Raw genomic sequence first — 22471 nt, 5'->3', positions numbered from 1 at the left:
GCTTTGAGTGACCACAGAAGAGGGCTTGCTCACTTCCTGGATACACTTCTTAGGTGGGCATGGGAGCTCTGCACAGAGGAAAAAAGATTCTGCCATCTTGGTTATAGGCAAAAAAGAGCACTATGGGATTGTTTGAAGTGGGCCACACATGAAGTTCTGCAAAAGTGTGTGTGTTTGCCCAGGAACCTTTTCGCTATTGGTAAAGTGTAAGCCTAGAGTCACTGGCACCTACAAGCTGGTGTCAGGTATAAATGCGACAGCGAGAGTACCGTCCTCAGAACACTTCTGGAGCTATGGAAGAACATACGAGGATTGGACCTGTTACCAAAGAAGAGCCCTCAAGACTAGCTCTGCTCTGCTTGTACCCAAGACAAAGAAGTGGAGTGCATGGTTCTTAAGGATCACCTCCTATTCAATCTACAGGGACACAACAAGCTAAAAGAGGACTTTTATGTAATTTTCCTCTAACTAGTTCCAATTGGACCTGCCCTAAATAATGCTGCTGGCCTCTGCTGGGGTGAGTCTTAACCCGCATGTGTGGCCCTGAGGTCCTGTACTCTTGATTGATGTCAAAGTGTACTCCTACTAACATTTCCTGAAACCTGTGATTTAGAAACTTTATACCTCCAGATACCGCTGAAGGACCCGGACCAACCTGCCAAGCCTATCTGATCCGGATATATGACGTTATAACGCATACTTTTACAACGCATACCTTTACAACGAAATTTTTACAACGCAAATACTATTACAACGCATGTATTTACAACGCATGTTTTTACAACGCAGGTACCTTTACAACGCATACCATTACAACGTAAGTATTGGTAAGTATATATTAATTTTTTAATGGTAAATTAATTGAAATTAATATAATTTAATGTAATGTAATTTAATTTAATTTAATTTAATTTAATTAATTTAATTTAAATTTAATTTTACTTTATTTTTACCCTGTACCCCTGTACCCCAAAAACCCAAAACTAACCCTGAACCCTAAAAATACCCCTTTACCCAAAAACCCAAAACTGACCCTGAACCCTAAAAATACCCCTTTACCCACAAACACAAAACTTACCCTGAACCCTAAAAATACCCCTTTACCCAAAAACCCAAAACTGACCCTGAACCCTAAAAATACCCCTTTACCCAAAAACCCAAAACTAACCCTGAACCCTAAAAATACCCCTTTACCCAAAAACCCAAAACTGACCCTAAACCCAAAAAATACCCCTTTACCCAAAAACCCAAAACTGACCCTGAACCCTAAAAATACCCCTTTACCCAAAAACCCAAAACTGACCCTGAACCCTAAAAATACCCCTTTACCCAAAAACCCAAAACTGACCCTGAATCCTAAAAATACCCCTTTACCCAAAAACCTAAAACTGACCCTGAACCCTAAAAATACCCCTTTACCCAAAAACCCAAAACTGACCCTGAACCCTAAAAATACCCCTTTACCCAAAAACCCAAAACTGACGCTGAACCCTAAAAATACCCCTTTACCCAAAAACCTAAAACTGACCCTGAACCCTAAAAATACCCCTTTACCCAAAAACCCCAAACTGACCCTGAACCCTAAAAATACCCCTTTACCCAAAAACCCCAAACTGACCCTGAACCCTAAAAATACCCCTTTACCCAAAAACCCAAAACTGACCCTGAACCCTAAAAATACCCCTTTACTCAAAAATCCAAAACTTACCCTGAACCCTAAAAATACCCCTTTACCCAAAAACCCAAAACTGACCCTGAACCCTAAAAATACCCCTTGAAAAAACCCAAACATATAACATTTTAATTATAATTATATACTTACGTTGTAATGGTATGCGTTGTAAAGGTACCTACATTGTAAAAACATGCGTTGTAAATACATGCGTTGTAATAATTTTTGCGTTGTAAAAGTTTCGTTGTAATGGTAGTGCGTTGTAAAAGTTGCGTTATAAAGGTTGTATACCATCTGATCCAATTAATGTTGCTCCTGCTTGGAACTTTTTCGCATCAGCAAATCTGAGTCAGAGGGACCTCGCAGAAAGGTACCAGGTCTCGTGAAGCCCTCTTTGCCTGGAGCTTTGGTCCACTGGTAGAATCGAATCTCCAAAAAAGTGAGTACATCCAAAAGTAGAAATATTAACTGGGCAAAGACCACAAAAGTATCTGTCTATTGAGGGACCTTCTCTGGGTGCGAAACTTTTCTCCAGCTCAGAGCCAAAAGTCAACAATTTTGCTAAGACCTCATTCAGTGGCCATCTGACAACACTGAACCCTTTTTGGCCACAGCATAGAGATAATGTCTGAAGGTAAAACGTATGACCAAGTGGAACTTGGTCTCTGTATCCAACCCTCCCTCTATCAGAGTCAGCCTTCATTTGGGCCTAGAAAAAGATCAAGCACAACTGTGGAATCTTATTTCAGGTTCCATTCTGTGAATCCTACTGGCCATTTGACCTGTACTGAGCTTGCAATAACTGCACGGCCTTCAGAAACTAGAAACGTCATGAGACTATGAGTGTACATCTCAACTGCCTTTTTGCTTCAATTGCAGAACATTTCATAAGTCAATATCCAAATATAGCTAAATGCCTGTTTTCGATTAATGATTAGATAAATGTTTGGAAAGACCCAATGCTGTGTCATGCCGGATCGGCTGTGTTATTTCTACAAGACATACCAAAGGTATAAAAACCCATGTGAATCATTGTACTTTAGGTCAGCCACCTACAGAAGCTGTCCTCACACAGTTGTGTTGCATGAAAGTCCTACTTTAAGCTTTACCACGTACTTACCCTTCTTTTATTAATTTATTAATAGGTTTCTACACAACTATATGACCGCGGTTGGAGCTATTTTTGCCCTTCAACTTTATAAATTCATCATTCTATTAATCAGTATTTGTTAAGCGCAGCTACTCACCCGCTAGGATCTCAAGGCACGGGGCTGCAGGTCCTACTGTGTGCTGAGGTTCATTCGAAGAGCCAGGTCTTGAGAACCTTCCCAAACAGGGTAAGTGACGGACATAGGCAGAGGTGAAAAGGCAAGGTGTTCCAGGTCTTGGTGGAGAAGTAGGAGAAGCATCTTCCTCAGGTCCTGGTCTTGCAGATCCAGGGAACGGTTCCCCTGGTTTCCATTGTTGGATTGTTGTTGTTTTTATGTCTTTTTAGTTATTAAAATGTACTCTATTTGTCTAAATTAGTTTGGGATTCTTCTTGTGTTGTGTTTTTACTTTATTACTGATTGACTATTGCATAAATACTTTACACATTGCCTCCAAAATAAGCTTGTCTGCTCTGTGTGAGTGCTACCATGTGTATGAGCTCAGGTTAACTTGGAGACTTTAAGTGTTCACATTGACGAATGTTTATGGTTTTTTACTTGAGATAGGCACTTACCATCCTCAACAAATGCCACAATTTCTTACACCACTCCTTGCATAGTGCTGACCCTGGCTAACGGTTACAATTCCTGGCATGTTGCCTATATCAGTTCACATATTCTACCAGTTGCATGTAGGTAAAGGGGTTGGATGGCAGGCTGAAATAATAAAATTGCATGCACTCTGCAAATATAGATAATATAACTTATGTACATGCGGTCCCTCATCAACTTACCTGCCCACCAAACTCTGTATTTGCTCATTCATCAATTCAGGCAATCTTATTCACTCGTTCATTCATTCATGCATCCCCAGCTATACCATCACTCACCTTTTCATCGTTCTGTGCAGTCATCCATAACATCAGTCACTGATTCAACCATCCATTCATCCAACCATTGGCTCCGAGCAGTCAATCAATCTCCAATCCACACAACCATGCACATACCCAGACCTTTGGGCTTTCCTAATCTTTGTTAGAACTGCTGGCTTATTTGGGACTCATTTAGCCCCAATTCATAAAGCCATTTGGTCAGCTTGATATTGCCAATGGCCAGGTTTAGGGGCGCACATTCATATTTTAACAAAATGGGAATGTATGGTGTGAAATAATGTTGAAGACAAAACTGCCCTTTTTGGGGTGGGGTATATGGGCTTGCATTGTGGGGTGCCCAGCAAGTATATAAAGAATGGGAGATTGGGGTAATTCACATACCTTTTCTCAGCTCATTCCCTTTGAGGATATGGCTTGGGATTTACTCCTGTGAAGGTCAGTAGTAAATCTCTTACCGGGTGGGAATGGAAATGGGAATACCCTTGAAGTAGGCTTGGATGCAGGCTAATGTGTTTCTCTAAGGAACAACCATTTTCAAGGGGAGATGAAAAGAAAATAATCTAAGAGTGCTAACTGCACAAATATAAGGCATTGCCACATTTCTGCTTTTTCACTACATACAATTACGCATGCGAACATGTATTTGCTTTATGTAAATAGAGATTTTAAAAATGTTGTCAGTGGTACCCTTGACCAGCCTGTAGCAATATCACAGAAGTAGTCCTCGGGACATATAAAGTTTGAACATTCTTTCATACTGGGGCCAAAACATACCACAATCAGAAATCTATTACTTATAACTCACTCATAATTTACTCCACAGTTTACAAATTTGATTTCGCCCGTTTGGAGAGACAGATCAAAAGTAAGTATGTATCCTAAACATCACTTTTCCACAGAAAATGAATTTACCTTTATAACCTATGAGAAACCAGAAAATAAGAGGAATATGACATCCAAGACATTTAAGGATCGCAGAAAGGGCAATGTGTTTCAGAGAAAATCTCATTACGCGAAGGTCAACCCGTGTTATACTCCGCAACATCGACGGCATGCAGTACACACAACAAAGTAGTTTGATAAAAACGCTTTTGTAATCTCTCTCTCTTCAGACGCCTTCTCTATTGTGATACAAAGTTTTAATCCCAGCGGTTGTTGTCATGCTCTGCTAAACAAAGCTGACTTTCCACATGCTTTGTGAGGCGCGGTTAAACCCAACCAGACCTCTGCCCTAGAAATAACTTTTACAATGCCTGGATTAAGAGATTTCATGTGGCTGGGAAGTATCCAATTACAATTTGACTTTCACAGACAGCACATTACGTTACATGGTTTAATGCCTGCAAGCTATACAATTACAGCGCCTAATATTTGATTTTCAGATAGTGGAACGTACAGGTGCCAGGTTCAGATTTAGAAGCACGAAAATATGAGTCACCAGCTGTAACACACCCCATGTTCTAGGATCAATGGACCGTGCAGCCTTGTGCCGCGTGCTTTCCTTTCCCTGTGCTTTCAACCTGTTTCTTCTTTTAATAGATGCGTTTTGCATGCTCTGCAGCCCTCTGTCGTCTTAAGTAATAGCTTAATTTGTGAAAGAAAGTAGGGGCATATGATCAAGGAATGGAGGTAAAATTATTGCCGCTTTAGCGGCAGAAAACTGCCGCTAAAGCGGCGATAATGGGCTTGATACGCCGTTGTGAATTCCCATAGAAGCCCAGGTTCTGGTGTGAACCTGGGCTTCTACGGGAATTCAAGCCCATTATTATCAAGCCCATTATCGCCGCTTTAGCGGCAGTTTCCTGCTGCTAAGGCGGCGATAATTTTAATGCTGTTCTTGATAATATGTCAACAAAAAACAATTCCCAACAGGTATTATTGAGAGACAATTTCAATTATGTATGCTTAAAGACATTACTGAGAACAGAGACAAGGAGTCAAATTGGATTTTGAAGAAAGGTGGTATTATTCACCAAGGACAAGGGGTATTAGATGTACATTTACAGTTAGGAACAGCACTGTAAAGATTAGATCTTGTGACAACCCAGTGGCACTTGGTGCAAGGTGCTATATACAGTTTAAAGTGAAATAAAAAAGTGCAAGTGCTTAAAAAACAGCATTTGGTGGCGCATAGAGTATATTGTATACATCAATTACAGCTTCAATTACAGTACAAGTTACAGTACTTGGAAAGGGTTAGTTTCTTGTAAGAGCTGAATGTGTCATATGCGTCTTTTAATTCAAGCTGTGTGGTCGACGGCGTTTCGATCCCCTTTGGTCGGGATCGTCATCAGGACGGGGTTGTCGATAAGTACAGTGCTGTGGAAGGATGAAGGGAAGAGTGAGTGTGGTTCACCTGGGGGGCGGAAAGTGAGGGTGCAGCAGCACTCAAAGGGTCTAACTCGTAAAGGTATACTGTGTTTAGGGAATGGTGGTGGTGGTGGTGGCCAGAAAGGGAAGAAGAGTGAGATTGGGGGTGCCTATTGTGCAGGTTGGGAAAAATTCTAGGTGGGAACGTGTTCCACAATAATAAATGATTGGATGAACACTTACAGGAAGCCAAGCAGGGATGCGTGGCTTGTGGCATTCGGGGGAACTGTGCGCCGGTAGCTGGAGGAAAAAGGGTAGGTATAAGTATAGGCACGCTTGTGTGAGAGTAACCAATGGCGCAGGGGGAGTTAATACCTGGTCGCGGTGAGGTCCTGGGTCTGCTCACGTAGTTGGGCAGCGTCTGTGTGAAGGGAAACAGATAGCGTGCGGTCAATCGGGAGAAATGCCACCGTTGTGGAACAGGCGTGCAATTGAGCAGCGCGAGCTAAGGGCGTAGTCTCTGTCCAGGAGAGAATTTTTCCCAACCTGCACAATAGGCACCCCCAATCTCACTCTTCTTCCCTTTCTGGCCACCACCACCACCACCATTCCCTAAACACAGTATACCTTTACGAGTTAGACCCTTTGAGTGCTGCTGCACCCTCACTTCCCGCCCCCCAGGTGAACCACACTCACTCTTCCCTTCATCCTTCCACAGCACTGTACTTATCGACAACCCCGTCCTGATGACGATCCCGACCAAAGGGGATCGAAACGCCGTCGACCACACAGCTTGAATTAAAAGACGCATATGACACATTCAGCTCTTACAAGAAACTAACCCTTTCCAAGTGACTGTAACTTGTACTGTAATTGAAGCTGTAATTGATGTATACAATATACTCTATGCGCCACCAAATGCTGTTTTTTAAGCACTTGCACTTTTTTATTTCACTTTAAACTGTATATAGCACCTTGCACCAAGTGCCACTGGGTTGTCACAAGATCTAATCTTTACAGTGCTGTTCCTAACTGTAAATGTACATCTAATACCCCTTGTCCTTGGTGAATAATACCACCTTTCTTCAAAATCCAATTTGACTCCTTGTCTCTGTTCTCAGTAATGTCTTTAAGCATACATAATTGAAATTGTCTCTCAATAATACCTGTTGGGAATTGTTTTTTGTTTACATAACATACCCATCCCAACGTGGTTTATGGGTTTCCTCCTGTTCTTCCTATAAATAGTTCTTGATAATATGCCACTCTGTTTTTTAGGTTCTCCTGAGCTCGGTAAATATTTCATATGGAAAATTAAGTGCCATTTCCCCAAAATAGGTGCCGTGTCTGCACTCATTCACCTGGTTCCTCTTCTATGGCATCTCTCATTTCTCACTACCATCCTACTCACTTCTGCTTCCCGTGACTTTTTACCAAACCCCACAATGACCCTCTTGAATATCAACGTTTCCTCCACCTAAGAATGCCAAAAAATTCTCTGTCCATACCCTTTTTTGTTTTCAAACACCCCTTCCCCTCCAAAAGCAACACTCTTTTAAATCTCCAATGCTTTTGGCCCACTCAAAACCAGGTACTTATTTTGTAACTGCCAACATTTCTTGAATGTATGCGTGCTGCTATTGTGCATCCGCTATGTGCATCTTTTTGGATATAGGCTGCATAAAATAAATAAATACATAAAACGATGCTAACTATTGTTATTTTCTCGTTTGTCTCTTATTTTTTCTTTCATTTTCCTATCAGACTTCGCAGCAAAAAGTATTTTTTTCTATTTTAACTTTCGATTTGTGTTTGGGATAAAGCCATGGGCCACAGTGGGCTCATGCGATTTGTGATCTCAACACACACAGGGCCTGATTCACAAAGGTAAACTTAGAACTGAAGTCTAAGGGGCAGATTTACAAGCCCCTTGCGCCAACTTTACACCACTGTTACGCCACTTTTGTGACGCAGCGGCGTCGTAAACAATGTGCCATGATGCTACTTATTTACAACGTGATGCATCTAGGGAGATGTGTCAAGTTGTAAATCCCTGCGCTACATTATACCTGCGTCAGGTATAATATATGCATTGTGGGCGTTCCGTCGCAAGGAAGCCTCGTAAAAGTGATGCAGTGAAATCTACAAGATTTCACTGAGTGACTTTTATGATGCCACTGCATCAAAACCTTGTGCCTGCTTGAAGCAGTCGTGAGGAGTGACGCAGCATGGTTGGAATAGCCATTTCTGACCATTGCGTCGTGCTTACAACATGACTCCAGCAATGTGTTGCCTTTCCGACAGAAGATGCATCACGCATCTGTCTGTCCTTGCCCCACGGTGGGCCGCATTGTAAATGCAGCGCATCCATGAAAGCAGAAGGCTATTTTTCCGTCAAGCAATTGAACTGGTGTATCTCTGCAAATGTGCAGAGATGTGCCAGTTCCTGTAAATCTGCCCCTCAGTTTAGACCTGGAGTCTAAGGGACATATTTACAAGCCCCTTGTGTCACTGGAGTGTCACTTTTTTGATGCTCCAGTGGCGCAGTGTGCTGGCCCATATTTACGAGGCCACCCAAAAGCCACTCTGCGTGACTTTTCATGGCCTTGTTATTATGGCCCCTTTCATCTATTACTCTGTGTAAAAGGAGCGTTCCATGGGTGTTGCTGTGGGTGTTCCATTGCAACATCCATAGAATATGACGCATTCCCAGATTTACAAGGTATCATAAACCTCGGAATGTGTCAGATTCTAACACCTCCCCAGGGAAGGCATTAATGTGGCACAACAAGGAGAAATACCTTTCTTTCTCCTCCAACATGTTTCATTGCCGTGATAGATTTACCGGCAATTTCATCAGGGTTTTGGGTCTGCGCGGTCTCTGCACGTTAATTCTCCATTTATTGTACTAGGTAGCAGCTGTGTTCGTATATATCAGCGTCCCCGTAGAAGAATCAGCCAAAACCGGTGCCTGTATCCTCGTTGCAGGTACCAGAAAACTGCCCTTGGTCAGTACGATATTGTGCAGGTAAATGGCCTCCGCATACCCCTGATGAAATTGCCGGTAAATCTATCACGGCAATGAAACATGTTGGTTTGATTTTAATAGAGTGGGCACACAGCATGGAATAAAAGTAATTTAGCTAGTGTAGCTCTGCTCTTTTTAAACGGTGGTGGTGCCACACTTTGAGGTCAGAGCGGTTCAAACCGCATTGGGTCACTTATACAGAGCACATATATGGTTTTTGTTTTCTGCACAGTTTGTTACCCCCCATTTTTGTTACAAGTTGGCAGAGGCTGATGATGAGAACATGAGGACACAGACGAGTACCAGTCTGTTTATTCCTCCCCGGGTGTTCCTCCCGTGAAGCCCTGCCGACTTCCCTCCCCCCTTTGTTTGAAAGTTGTTTTCCTAGAAGGGTCTGTGAGGGGGCGTGGGTTGCTGCAGTATCACACACAGTTATAGATGTTTTTTGACTTGAGTTAATGACTATTATAGCATATAGAAGCAGTAGGGTAAAAATTACTCACTGGTGATTGACACCTTATGATAGGTATCAGTTAAGGTGTATGGGGAATGGCTGTTTCTACATAATAGAGGGGCAGGTCTTTTGTTGTTGATACCCTTACACTTTAAGCCTAAACTTAGACTTCAGGTCTAAGTTTGCCTTTGTGAATTGGGACCAAAGTGCATACATGGCCCTTTTATGTTGACCTATATTCTTGGACTGAACATGTCAAAGGACTGTGCTCAACCCTTATTGACATCATGCAGAGACTGCATGGAATGTTGTATCTCAGTATTTTTTCTGAATCATTGACAGATGTACCTCAAGCAATAGGAGGAATGCTGCCAGCTCTCTAAAGGAAACCCACGATTGACGCAACTGTAGTTACTTCCAGGAGTTTATCTGAGAGATCAATGAACCTTCTGAGAAAACGTAATCCTTAATCTAGGCTAGTGAAGTTCACCAAGCTGGTCCTGATGTAATCTGCATTTTTTATGTAATAATTGGAAATAAATGTGTAGAGCTGTCAAAAGAGTGTCTCAAGACTAAACTCCAACAACTTAAATCCTCTAATCACATCAAGCCAGTCCTCTGATGCCTCTAATGGCTGCCAGGAGGCACCGGCATCCATTACATGATGAGTTGCAGCACAACAATGCACTTTGATATACGAGGCTGACCTGCATTACTTCTGTGGGTACCACTCTAACAGGATCTTAAGACACTGCTTTGACAATTCTAACATCATTTCAACCACTAGCAAATTCATGTTTTGAGACGAAAATATGACTGCTAAAAGGACCAAAGCTTTGTAACTCTATGCCAAATGGCTTTAAAGACATCAAATAGCATGCAGAAGTCTGGCAAAAAAAAATCGATACCCCCCCTTGTTCCAAAAACCTTTCTGCCGCTAATATCATAACTGTGCAAGCTTACTCCTGATCATGATGTACCATTGAACAGGAGCTTCATCCTCTGGCCACCATTCTGGATCCAGTGCTCTCTGAAACAGCCTCTCCGGCACATGTGGTGTGCCATCCTAAACCATGACCTACATATCTTAAGGCACAACTGTTCTGGCACACCTTTGAGTTACATCATAACTGACTACTCATCTAAGAGTCAACTGTTGACATTAGATGTTGGATCTGAGGATTGGTTTGCTCTACCTGATTCTCTGCACCCTCCACCACCTTTGCTCATGCACTGCTACAGAAAGCAACGGTGATATAAATACAGTATAAATATAAGAATACATAAATAATTCAAAGAAAAACATAGAGCTCATTTGATACTTTCCCAGTTTTGAACAGTTACAGTTAAAGGTCGTTTTTAAAGTTATTTAAGTAATTTCATATAGTGTGAAGCTTTCTCCAGACAGCTGAAGAATATGTTACAATTTATTTTTTTAATTTTAGAAGCAGTCCCATTATGTAGCGCATTAAATAAAACATTATCCCCCAGATTCATCATGCTCCTCTTTTGCGAGTCCTTAATAGCGATTATTAAGGAATCGCTATTAAAGACTCGCAAAACGGGATGCATGTAGAAATCGCAAAATTGATTTAATTTAATTTAATTTAAGAAGTATTTGTTAAGCGCAACGTTCACCATGCGGTTTCTTGGCGCTATGGAGGCAAACTTTAGCAGTGACACAAACAAGACTAGAGAATAACAGGGAGGGGAAGGAATTACATTGGGAAAGCTTGGGTAAAAAGAAAAGTCTTGAGCTCTTTTCGAAAGGCAGGGTAGTGAGTAGCCGAACGTAAATGGTCAGGGAGGGAGTTCCAAAAGGAAGGTGCCAAAACAGAAAAATTGGATCCGCCCCATTTCTTACGTCTGTATCTGGGGACTTGTAGGAGTGATTGGGTAGATGACCGCAGCTCGCGAACAGGGGTGTATTCTTTGAGTAAAGAAGAAATGAAGGCCGGAGCAGTCCCTTGGCGTGCCTGGAAGACCATGCAGCCAGTCTTAAATAAGGTTCGCTCCTTCACAGGCAGCCAGTGCAGTGCTTTCAGCAGGGGGGTGGAATGATGGAAACGAGAAAGTCCGTGGATCAATCTGGCCGCCTGGTTTTGAACCAGCTGGAGCTTCTGGAGACTATAAGCCGGGATGCCGTTGTAAAGGGCATTGGCGTAGTCCAGCCGGGAAACAACCAGGGCGGACATGATTAACCTGAGGGCAGAAGGAGAAAAGAAACGGGAAACAGAGCGGATGGTGCGGAGAACAAGAAAGCAAGAAGATACAACAAACTGATTTGTGAATGGAGGTTGAGATGGTTATTGAGTTTGATACCCAATGTTTTAACTGAGGAAGAGGGTGTGGGAGGGGGTCCCAAAGAGGAGGGCCAGAAGAGGGAGTTCCAGGGACTGGATGAACCACCTGTAAGGACCAACTCTGTTTTATCAGGGTTCAACTTAAGATGATTGTGGTTCATCCAGTCCCTGATAAAAATCATAATAGACTGAAAGTTAGAGATAGAATGAGGAGAAGAGGAAAGGTTGAAGATAAGCTGGAGGTCATCTGCGTAGTTAAACACAGTGACCTCCAGCTGTTGAAGGGCAAAAATCAAAGGATAGATATAGAGATTGAATAGGAGGGGAGAAAGGGAAGAGCCCTGAGGGACACCACAAGTGAGTTGAAGTTGAGTGGCCGAGAAATCCCCCAGCCGAACCGCCTGGGTACGGTCCCTCAGGAAGGACGCTAACCACACCAGGGCTGGGCCCTCGACCCCCGCCGCTCCGACACGGGACAGTAGGATGGTATGATCAACCGTGTCGAAGGCGGCGGAGAGGTCGAGGAGCACCAAGGCCTGGTTGTTGTCATGGTCCATGCCCTCCCTGAGATGGTTCAGGACCGACACCACGACGGACTCGGTGGAGTGCCTAGGCCGAAAGCCCGCCTGGCTGGACGCAAGGCCACCATTTGCTTCCACATGGGCACTGAGGACTGATGTAACGTGTCGCTCTAGTACCTTGCCCAGATAGGGCAGGAGGGAAATGGGGCGGTAGTTGGCTGGGATAGAAGGGTCCAGCCCAGGCTTCTTAAGAATAGGGACTACGGTGGCAGATTTCAAGGCTGGAATTACTACACCCTGAGCCAGCGAGCTGTTAAGAAAGGATAAAGGTGGTTTGGGGCAGACCGAGTAGATTTGTTGGAGGATATAAGCAGGGCAGGTATCCGCCGGGGAACCAGATTTTATTTTGGGGAGTGTTGCAAGGAATGCCTCCTCAGTGAGCGGAGGAAAGGAGGAAAGAAAGCAATGAACAGTCGGAGGAGTAGGCTCCACAAAAGCGTGGGAAGGAGGTGGGATGTTAGCTCTGATATTGACAATTTTTGCCAAAAAATAGATGTTCAATGAATCGCAGAGGGACTGGGAAGGGGGAGGTTTGGGGGAAGCTCTGTCAGAATACGCCAGGTCCTGGACAATGGAGAAGATCTCCCTGGACTTGTTCTCTGCTGCCAATATTTTCGCTGAGAAATGAGCTGTTTTGGCGCTCAATATAGCTTTTTTATAGTCATTCAGCAAAAATAAATAGGACTTTTTTAATAAGGGGCAGTAGTCCGTTCTCCAGTGCCTTTCTGCACGCCGAAGAGTCAGCTTCTTTGCCTTTAGATCATCACCAAACCAGCGATTGGATTCCTTAGGTCTTTGAGTGGATATCCGTCGTAGTGGGGCTACCTTATCACAGCCTCCCGCAAGCCAAGTGTCAATGGCGGCGGCTTGGGAGGTGGAAGATAGGCCCTCAAGGTTAGGTGCGGAGGTTAGCAGCGAAGATGACAGGGCGGGAAAGTCCACCCTATTCCAATTGCGTGCCCAGATATTTTTGGCAGGTGGAGTCTTAGTTGCCAACCTAGGGTGGAGAGAAAAGGATACCGTGGCGTGGTCTGACCAGGGACATGGGGACACGGTCATGGAAGAGACCGATACATTAAGGGACCAGACCTGGTCAAGTACATGACCGTGAGTGTGGGTGGGAGTGTGTAAGTGAGAGGCAAAGTTAAGGGAAGTGAGTGAGTCGGAAAATTGTTTGAAAGCTAAGCTTTCCTGAGGGTCTGAGGGCCAGTAATTAAAATCCCCTAGTACCAGAATAGAGGCATGATTTATAGCTAAGGTGGCTAACAGGTCCTGAAAAGCCGGCAGGAATGACTGGGTAGGTTGGGGTGGGCGGTACATCAGTAAGCAAGTGAGCGGGGGAGAGAAAGCCAGAGAACGAGCTACCAGGTGCTCGGTGGAGTTGATAGTGAGGGAAGGAAGGAGTTGAAAATTATACTCGGCTCTAGAATTAAGGGCTACTCCACCTCCTGACTTACCCCCTGATCGATCGGCACGAAGGGCCACATAAGAGGTAGGGAGAGCAGCCAACAGAGAGGGCAATGAGGTTTCACAGAACCATGTTTCTGTTAGAAATAACATATCAGGCCGGTGGGTGTCCAACAGCACAAATAGCTCTTGATGGTGCTTTACGGCCGACCTGGTATTAAGTAAAATAAGAGATAGAGGGAGGGGAGGAGGTGCAGGGGAAGGGTCAAGTGGGTGGGACGAGGAGAGTGAGAAAGTGGGGGATACCGGATAATGGGGATTAAGATACAGACCAGAATCAGTGATGTGTCTGATGGTAGAAGCTGCTAAGGGCCAAGGGCCACGAAGAGCGATGAGAGCCGAGGAGGAATAGGGAGGTACATATGGCCGCGCCCCTAGCCCTGTCCGGCCGCGGACGGGCGCAGACGGGCAGGACTTTGGCTTGACTTCGGCGCGATTTCTACTGCTTTCTTATTAGCGATTCGCTAATTGCCAAAGGCCCATAGGACTGAATGGGGAGTCATTCCTTATTTGCGATTAGCAATTAGCGAATCGCAAATAAGGAAGCGATTTCAAGGGTGCCAGGGTGTCCAAAGGACACCCTGTAGCACCCCTGAAATGGTGATTTACACTGGTGTTGCGCACACATATGTCCAAAGGACATGTGTGTGTGTGTAACATACAACTTAGAAAAATGCCCTAAAGTGCATTTTTCTAAGTTTTCGCTATTTACCACGAAGTCAGACTTCACGGTAAATAGCGGCCAAAAATTGCGAATTCGCAATTCTAAAATGGTTCATGAATTGCATTTAAGGAATCTCAAATAGAGATTCCTTAAATGCAATTCTTGGCAATTTAGCGATTTCATAATTTGCGATTTTTGCATTTGGGATGATGAATCCCAAATGCAAAAATTTCGCTCGCAAAGGGCCAGATTCTCAGAATCTGGTCCTTTAAGAGCGGATTTTACGTTGATGAATCTGGCTGTATGATTTGTAGAGTGCATGTTGCAATGCCATCCTGTGCTCTGGGCATACCCCAACTTTTTGCTGACTGTGGCACTGATGGTAACTGCCTCTGATTGACCTTGGGCTCTGCCTAACCAGGCCCAGGGCCAGTGCTATGCTGAAGACACATGTAGAATACAGTGACAACACATACATACACTAGGGTACACTCTAGGTTAGGGGACTCCTGTGATTGGCATGGCCTCCCCTATAACGTCCTGGTACATATAGGGCAGGGGGAATAAAACTACCTTTAAATCCCTAGTGTGGAATATGGAAGGCCCGTTTATAGGCCAGCAGCCTTTTCTGCTCTTACATGTGTGCACTGCTGGAGCCTGAGGACAGTTTAAAAGCAGCCCTGTGTTGCAGGACTCTTTTTAAAATGCAAATTGTGCCCAAACTCGACGTTGGTGTTTGGGGCACTTAAAATGGATATACTAAAATGTATGGGCATGGTGGGTATCCCCTAGGTGCCCCAGAGGTGGGGGTGGAGTTCAGGTACTTATAAGGAGAATCCCTATAAAATGGTTTTTAAATGCCCTGGGGTAAGTGAAATTATACATTTCACTCCACACATTGTAGTAAGGTGCTTCTCAAAATCGACTTTTGTGCAGTGGCACTGAAAAATGAGCATCTGCAATATTTTTATATATTCGGAACCCCTAAAGTCTTTTCTAGGTGTTCCAGGGTCGGAGGGGGGCGTCCTGTAGGTATAAGCAGGGTCCTTATAAAACCTGTTTTATAGGCCGTGGTACTGGAGAAATTGCCCAGTTCATTTTCCATTGCAGATCCCAAGCCCACAGGTTAACATTGGAAAAGGTTATTAGTTCATAACTGGAGAAAGAAAAGCCATACAACTAGGATTAAAGGACTCAGAAGAATTGTAATGATAATTCCAACAATATGGTATTGTTGAATGTATTCTAAAATGTACAGACAAGAAGTTTTATGACTTTCTTGTCTGTAAGACAAAATTCAGCCCTCTATTGCTCTGCCTTTATTGGTGAGAGATAAGTGGATTAGCGTAGCTGCTTTGAAGAGGTGATAAATGATCCCTGTGGTTAGGATGCCTTTCGGGGAGGAGAGGTTGTTGAGCATAGGTGGGGGAAGGAGTAGTAAATAATGCTCTTCAAGGGAAGGAGGAGACAAGGTAAAGAAACCAGTTTTCATTTGCACCTCTCCCCTTTGCCCAGCAGCCGGATGAGGGGATTAAGGAAGATTTCCCAGATGTAAGGGGGTGGATTTATGCAGATGAAGCCATCTTTTGGGCTGGTTTAGTTAGTTCTATTCCCTCTGCTGGAAATTCTGACATATTGAATTTTGGAGGAATAGTGCTTTCTAGGTTAGCATTGGGCCACACTTTGGAGGAAGTGGTCAAGCTCTGTGGTGTTGACCTGCACCTCATTGGAGAGGAGTGCCCTCCTGCTTGACCCCAGAGAACACTGAATAAGTCTCTGAGAGGGGCAGTGCCTCTCAGATCTGTTTTTTGAAACCTAAAAGAAACAGAAAGGCCCACGCTGAAGAGTTTGATGTGCATTCACCAGGCCCTGCACTCTGAAGATTGCACTTTTTGCACCATCTGAAGCTACAGCCCTGTGGATCAAAGCTGCTTCAAAAGGACTAAAGAGTGGACTCCTTGCAAGCTACAGGTTACCAGAGCTCACCCGGACCATCACCACAAAGAATCCTCAGCCTGGAGTACTACCAGTGGATTTGCAGGGGTTTTGTCCAAGTGGTTTGTGGAAACTGAAGTCCCAAACTTTCAAGGACCCTCTTAGAGATTTGAGACCCTTGTACTGTGTTTAGGACACTTTAGCCCCAAAGCGGAACTTCAAGAAGGAGTTCCTAACAGGATCAAGCCTGCTGGAGGAGACTGCACAAGTCTGGTGAGAAAGGCTCCAGAACAATTGCTAAATGTGAATGTGTCCCTTTCAGAGGCAACCAAATGTCCAAAAGTGGCACTGTTCGTTTCTAAGCACTAAAAAGTGACTAATCTTAAAAAAGCCATATCTTTGGTTCCCTACAGTGGATTTTTTTTCATTTTGGTGTCATTTTAAAGATACAAATATTTCCTGTTTTTATAAATTGATTGGTGTTGGATTTTTATTGTGAGTTGTGTCTTAATTATGTACTGAATTGTTGCTTTTAAATGCTTTACATACCTGTCTTTGAAGATAAGCCTGCCTCCTTGCAGCCAAGCTACCAAGGGATGCAAATGGGAATCATTTTTCTAAGATCTGATCTGAGCCCTATAGCGTGTTAGTGGCTATATTGCCAATGGGAAATGCATATCTGCCACTACTAATAATCCCCTTTCCAACAGTGTAGTTGAGACCACATTGCTGAAACCATAATGTATGGGGAATGAAGTTGTGAGAACAAGTAGCTAAAACAGCACCAGAATGTTCATATATTTACAGTTTGATGTTCAAGAACATAAAGTGATGGGTCTGGAACATCCTGAGTTTTGGTCAAATGCCCAGAACCAAAGTCTTGAGAAGACAAATCCAGAAACCTGTAGTGGTTAGACCACATCACATTGATGTAGGTGGCTCTTTTGGTTCAGAAATCATTTTAGATGATTACAAAGGATACATCAGGTTCTGTGCACCAAGAGAAGAGAACTATAACCCCCATTTTTTTTTACGAAATTACTCCATATGCTGCACATTGCTAAAATCCTAATTCCATGGGTCAACACGTACTGCAGATGGTCTGTCATTTAGTGGTGTTGGTCAGTCCATGTTTCCATGGTGCGATGTCTGCACTACATGTGATATCTTATGCGGTTAATCAAATACACAAAGGGTCACATGTATCAAAAATTTTGCATTCGCAAACGGTGCAAATCGGTAATTCCAATTGTTTGCAAATGCAAAATATTCTATCAAGTTGTATGAAAGACTTTGTAGTCGCAATTTTAGGTAATTGCAAAAATAGCTGTCACCTAAAATTGTGACTACAAATAGGAAATCGCAACTTGCAATTCCCTTAGCACATGTACAAAGCATTTTCTGCAAGCAAACTGTGCATTTAGGAACATGCTATTACCATTGTCTCCAAATCGATGGTAACCATATGCAAATTTTGAAAAATACATGTAGCACACTCATGAACCTGTGGCATGTATGCACTTTACATGTGCAAATGATTTTTGGGAGGTGCTTCGGGGTGCCTTAGTCCCTTGGCTTTGCATTACTTAATTTGCAATTATCAATTAGGGCAAAATAAATAATTAAACAAGCATTGGCATTGCCAATAGGTCTCGCTTGTGGGACCTTATAAGTATTTAGTTTTGCAGCACAATATCCTTGTTGCACCAATGATATTGTGCTGCAAAACTAAATACTTATAAATAATAGTAAAAATTAGTGTGGACGAAGGAACATAAATTAAAACAAGACGGAATGGAAGGCAGAGAAGGGGAGGGGGGGGGAGAAATGCGACACGGCGGGCAGGGGAGGGGGCCGAGTGGGGAGAGCGGCGAAAAAAATGTCAACAAATGCGTGCGCCGGGAAACTGAGCCATGACTAATTAGGGGAGGAGAAGCCGAGAAGCCGCAGAGCGCACGCTGGGCGAAGCCCTTTGATGTGCTGTGCGGCGGCCGTTAAAAAAATGCAATTAGGAGGGAGGGAGGCTGATGCGCGTGCTTGTTTGATCACGTGATTCACGTGAACTTAAACAAAACCGCAGCAGAAAGCCCTTGGTTTGACGAGGATTTTGGCTACTTGAATTCTCGCTCCGCTCGATGCGCTTGCGCGCATCGATAGGTCGCGAGACCTAAAAACACTTACCTCTTCTGCCAGCTGCATCTCTTCTCTGCATCTCGGTGAGTCCTGAACTAGGAAGCACCCAGGCTCCCCATAGCCAATCACAACGTTGCAGTGCAGTGTTGTGATTGGTCTGAGCACCATGGATCGGCGCTCAGATGGGGATTGGAAGCCAGGGCATGTTACCCACCAGGCTGTGTAATGCAGCCTGGTGGGGAACATGCAAAATGAGCATGACTATTTGTCTGGTCTGAGAGGGCCAGTCAATTAATCATGTACACTTGAAGTGGGCAAGCCACTCCACCCCTGTGCCTCCAGCCTGCCCAGCCCTAACCAAGCACCGAACCTGCAAAAAATAAAATGCTAATAACTATTTTATTAGCATTTTATTTTTCTTGACCAAAGAGAAGTGGGGCGATGGTCCTCTGCCATTGTGAAGGAATCACCCCTAAAAAACAATGGACTGAAATGAGGCCCCATGCGATTGCCACTGGCTGAGATTAATTCAAGCATTCCTTCCATTACCTTGTGGTTGCTACATCTTGTGCAGTGAAAGCATGTGCTGCAGATAAAGTGATTTCTTTCTGAAACAAGTGCACAGGTTAGTTAATCTGTGAATACTTGCACCCAGGCTACGATTGTCCAAATCTCCACTTAGTCCAGAGCAAATGAGAGATGTAGAAACAAAGGGCCCAAGCCATAAGGATTTTGCTCTGAGTAGGTGAGAATTATTTCTGTAGTACACCCGGCATAATCCTGTGTTTTAGGAGTAAGCCATGATTACTCCTGGCTTACTCTGTGAATTCGGTACAGCAAAGGCAAGTTTTTTTTTTCTATTCATCGGGAGAAATCACAACATTTACAATCTAGACGATATACCATCAATTATTAATACATAAAACATATCTCAATTAGCAGTGGTCAAATTCTTCAGTGCCTTTGAAGTGCATGAAATTCCCTGCCTCCACTGTCCTGGCTCCAAGCTGGCTGCAGTAACAATGTGGGGTTATTAGGCCCTATGTGTGAAGGCAGAGCACAGGCTATTCAGTTGCAAGTGGTGCTGTGTTAAGCTCTGCTCTCCCCATCCTGCCATCAGATGGCCCATCCAGGCACATCTAATCCCAATGTTGTCAGTTACAACTAGTCATGTGACTACAGGTACCAACTGGATCAGGCATGAAAATGTCAACTTTCTAAAAGTGTCAGAATTGTAATTTCATCCCTTTTGGAAATGACACTTAAAATGTAATAAGGTCACTCCAATGTTATCCTATGGGAGAGATAGGCCTTGCAGTAGTGAAAAACACATTTTAGAGTGTTTAGCTACTAGTACATGAAAAACTAAAGGTGCATGTTCTGCTTTTTAAATACATAGCACCCTGCCTTTTGTCCTGTCCAGGGCCTATTCTAGGGGTAACCAAAAAACAATAGTGGACCTGGCCTAAGAACTAGAACCTCTACACGTAGACCTAATATCAATCAATGACTGCCATACTATTATGTGCAGTAAAAGAGGTGTATATTCCTATGTCTGTCTAAATAGGTCTCTGGTTCTATGTGAAAATGATTAAAACATGTTCCCAAGGTGTGCAACCCCACGTGGACTAATCTGAAAAATTAATAGTGCCAGTGAGTCCCAAGTTGTGATAGGAAAAATGATAGAAAAAATGTGTAAAGTGGTATGGAGTGCCTCACGGAAACAACACCATGGGAGTCTAACTGGTTGGTACTCACCAGTAGACTCAGGTTCTCATCATCAGCACATCCATACCATGAAAGGAATGTTAACCACACAAAATATAATAGTGATAACAAAGTGCACGTGCGCAATAGTATCAGTGGTGAGTATACTGATTGCGTGTACTAAAATGGTACTATGAACACTAAGACTGACCCCATAAAGAAGATCCTCTCATCTGGGGACCCCTTTATGTGTTAAAAACGAGCTATAGCTATCACTAGCTAGCCACCTTTATTCTCTGCTGTGGGTTTGCTTATATTAAAAAGACACTCTGTTGCCTCCTTGTGTCATAGAGGGCCAACATGTTTCATTGCCGGTAGATTTAAGGGCAATTTCTTCAGGGCGTGGGTCAGTCCAATTTCTCTAATGTTCCTTCACATTTGTGTGTAAACCTAGGGAACAGATTAAAAATAACAGACAACACCATTAAAACACACATTGGTATCCCTCCTGTGGTGCTGTTACATTGCTGCACCTTTGGACAATCAACCATATACATCATAGTTACCGCTTGGGTGCTCACTCTGAGCATACCGGTGACCTCCTTTTCTTTAGTGTCACTATTGCGGTTCTTGCCCCTACTACTGTAGTTAGCCTGCCAGAAGGAAAGCATATATGAGTGATATTCAATTTTGTCATATCACACGTTTGTAGAATAACGCCATAAAACAAATCCCCATGGTGAGCCTTTTCTGCCTAAGACTAATTAGCCTATGAAGTCTGGTGGATATTTTTCCAAAACTCGTGCTCACTCAAAGTTTATCGTCCCATTATTCAAGCAGACCCCTCTAGTCTCTCCCCATTGGCTCCCTGTGTCCCTGCATGTTGGTAAGCTCGGACACTGGAAGTTTTTAAGGGATACGGGCTGGTGATAATAGCCGGTAAAGAACCGTTCATCTGTATCATTCTAAAGGTATACCGCCATTAACAAAAGTGTGTACAACCCGCCCACTACTCCTTACCCGGGGCACGCTGGTGTAGCGCCTTCACTCGTCCACCCCATTGCGATCGCTTTTGCTTCCTTTTAAAGGGTGGCGCGAATATTTGGAGCTGGGCGCCGTCGCAGCGTGTTTACACGGAAGTCCCGCCTCTGACTTCCTGTTTACTGCCCGTGATGATTTCAAGGCTAAAATTGGCGCCATCTTAGACTGGTAAAGGATAGCTGGCTCGTTATGGGAGTTTATTGGCTCAGATGTCTATCCCAGTGATTTAAAAACCTAGGACTGCGGAACCTATTCAGTGTTCAGTCATTTCAGATTAACATTGCGTGGTCCCTCGATAAAATGTGTGCCCCGAGTGAAATATCTACTTATATTGAATTTTCACCTATGGAGAAGTTCTTACATATTTACAGGCTGACACCTCCATCCAGAGCCCAGAAACTGTTCCTAAATGGCTATCACTCATTACTATATCTGTTGGAGATTTTATAGTATAGAGATGGGAGCTATCTGGAAGGGACCATGACTGGATATTGGTGGGTAGGCTATTCCTAAGTGGTAAAATTGTTAGTGACCAATTCGATTCCATTCAATGGTGTCATTGAGCCCCTCATTATCTGTACCCTCCTGGTAGATTCATCGTGCTTCCTTTGTGGCTGGTCTGCTGTCCATATTAAACTTGTCCCCCGTCACCTTTTCCAGAATGGTCCATTTGAAACTTTTGTAGTGATGGTCCTGTTGTACAAAGTGTTGGACCAATTTAGTTGTCAATTTTATGGCTTTCAAAATACTAAGGTGTTCCTGAATTCTGATATTTACTTTGCGGGTGGTGAGACCTATATAGTGGAGTTGGCACGGACATGTAATCTGTATACAACGTTAGTTGTATTACAATTACTAAGACTGTTTAAGTACCAAATCCTTCCATTATTCAGTGTCACCTGTTTCACTGGTTCAGTCAGTTCACACACCGAGCATCCCCCGCAAGGGTAATGTCCTTTAGGTAGATCCATATCTCTGCCAGTGGAGATGGGGCGCGTGTGGACCAGTTTATCGCGAAGGTTGCAGGAGCGTTTGAAGGCAAATCTGGGGGGTGGCATTTTGATGTTAGCAGTATCAAGAAAGTGCCAATGCTTCCTGATAATCCCCCGGATTTTGGTCGACAGTGGGTCGTAGG

This window comes from Lissotriton helveticus, chromosome 4_1 (genome assembly GCF_964261635.1).
Source record: "Lissotriton helveticus chromosome 4_1, aLisHel1.1, whole genome shotgun sequence".
NCBI lineage: Eukaryota > Metazoa > Chordata > Amphibia > Caudata > Salamandridae > Lissotriton > Lissotriton helveticus.
Note: the sequence above shows the minus strand (reverse complement) of the source record.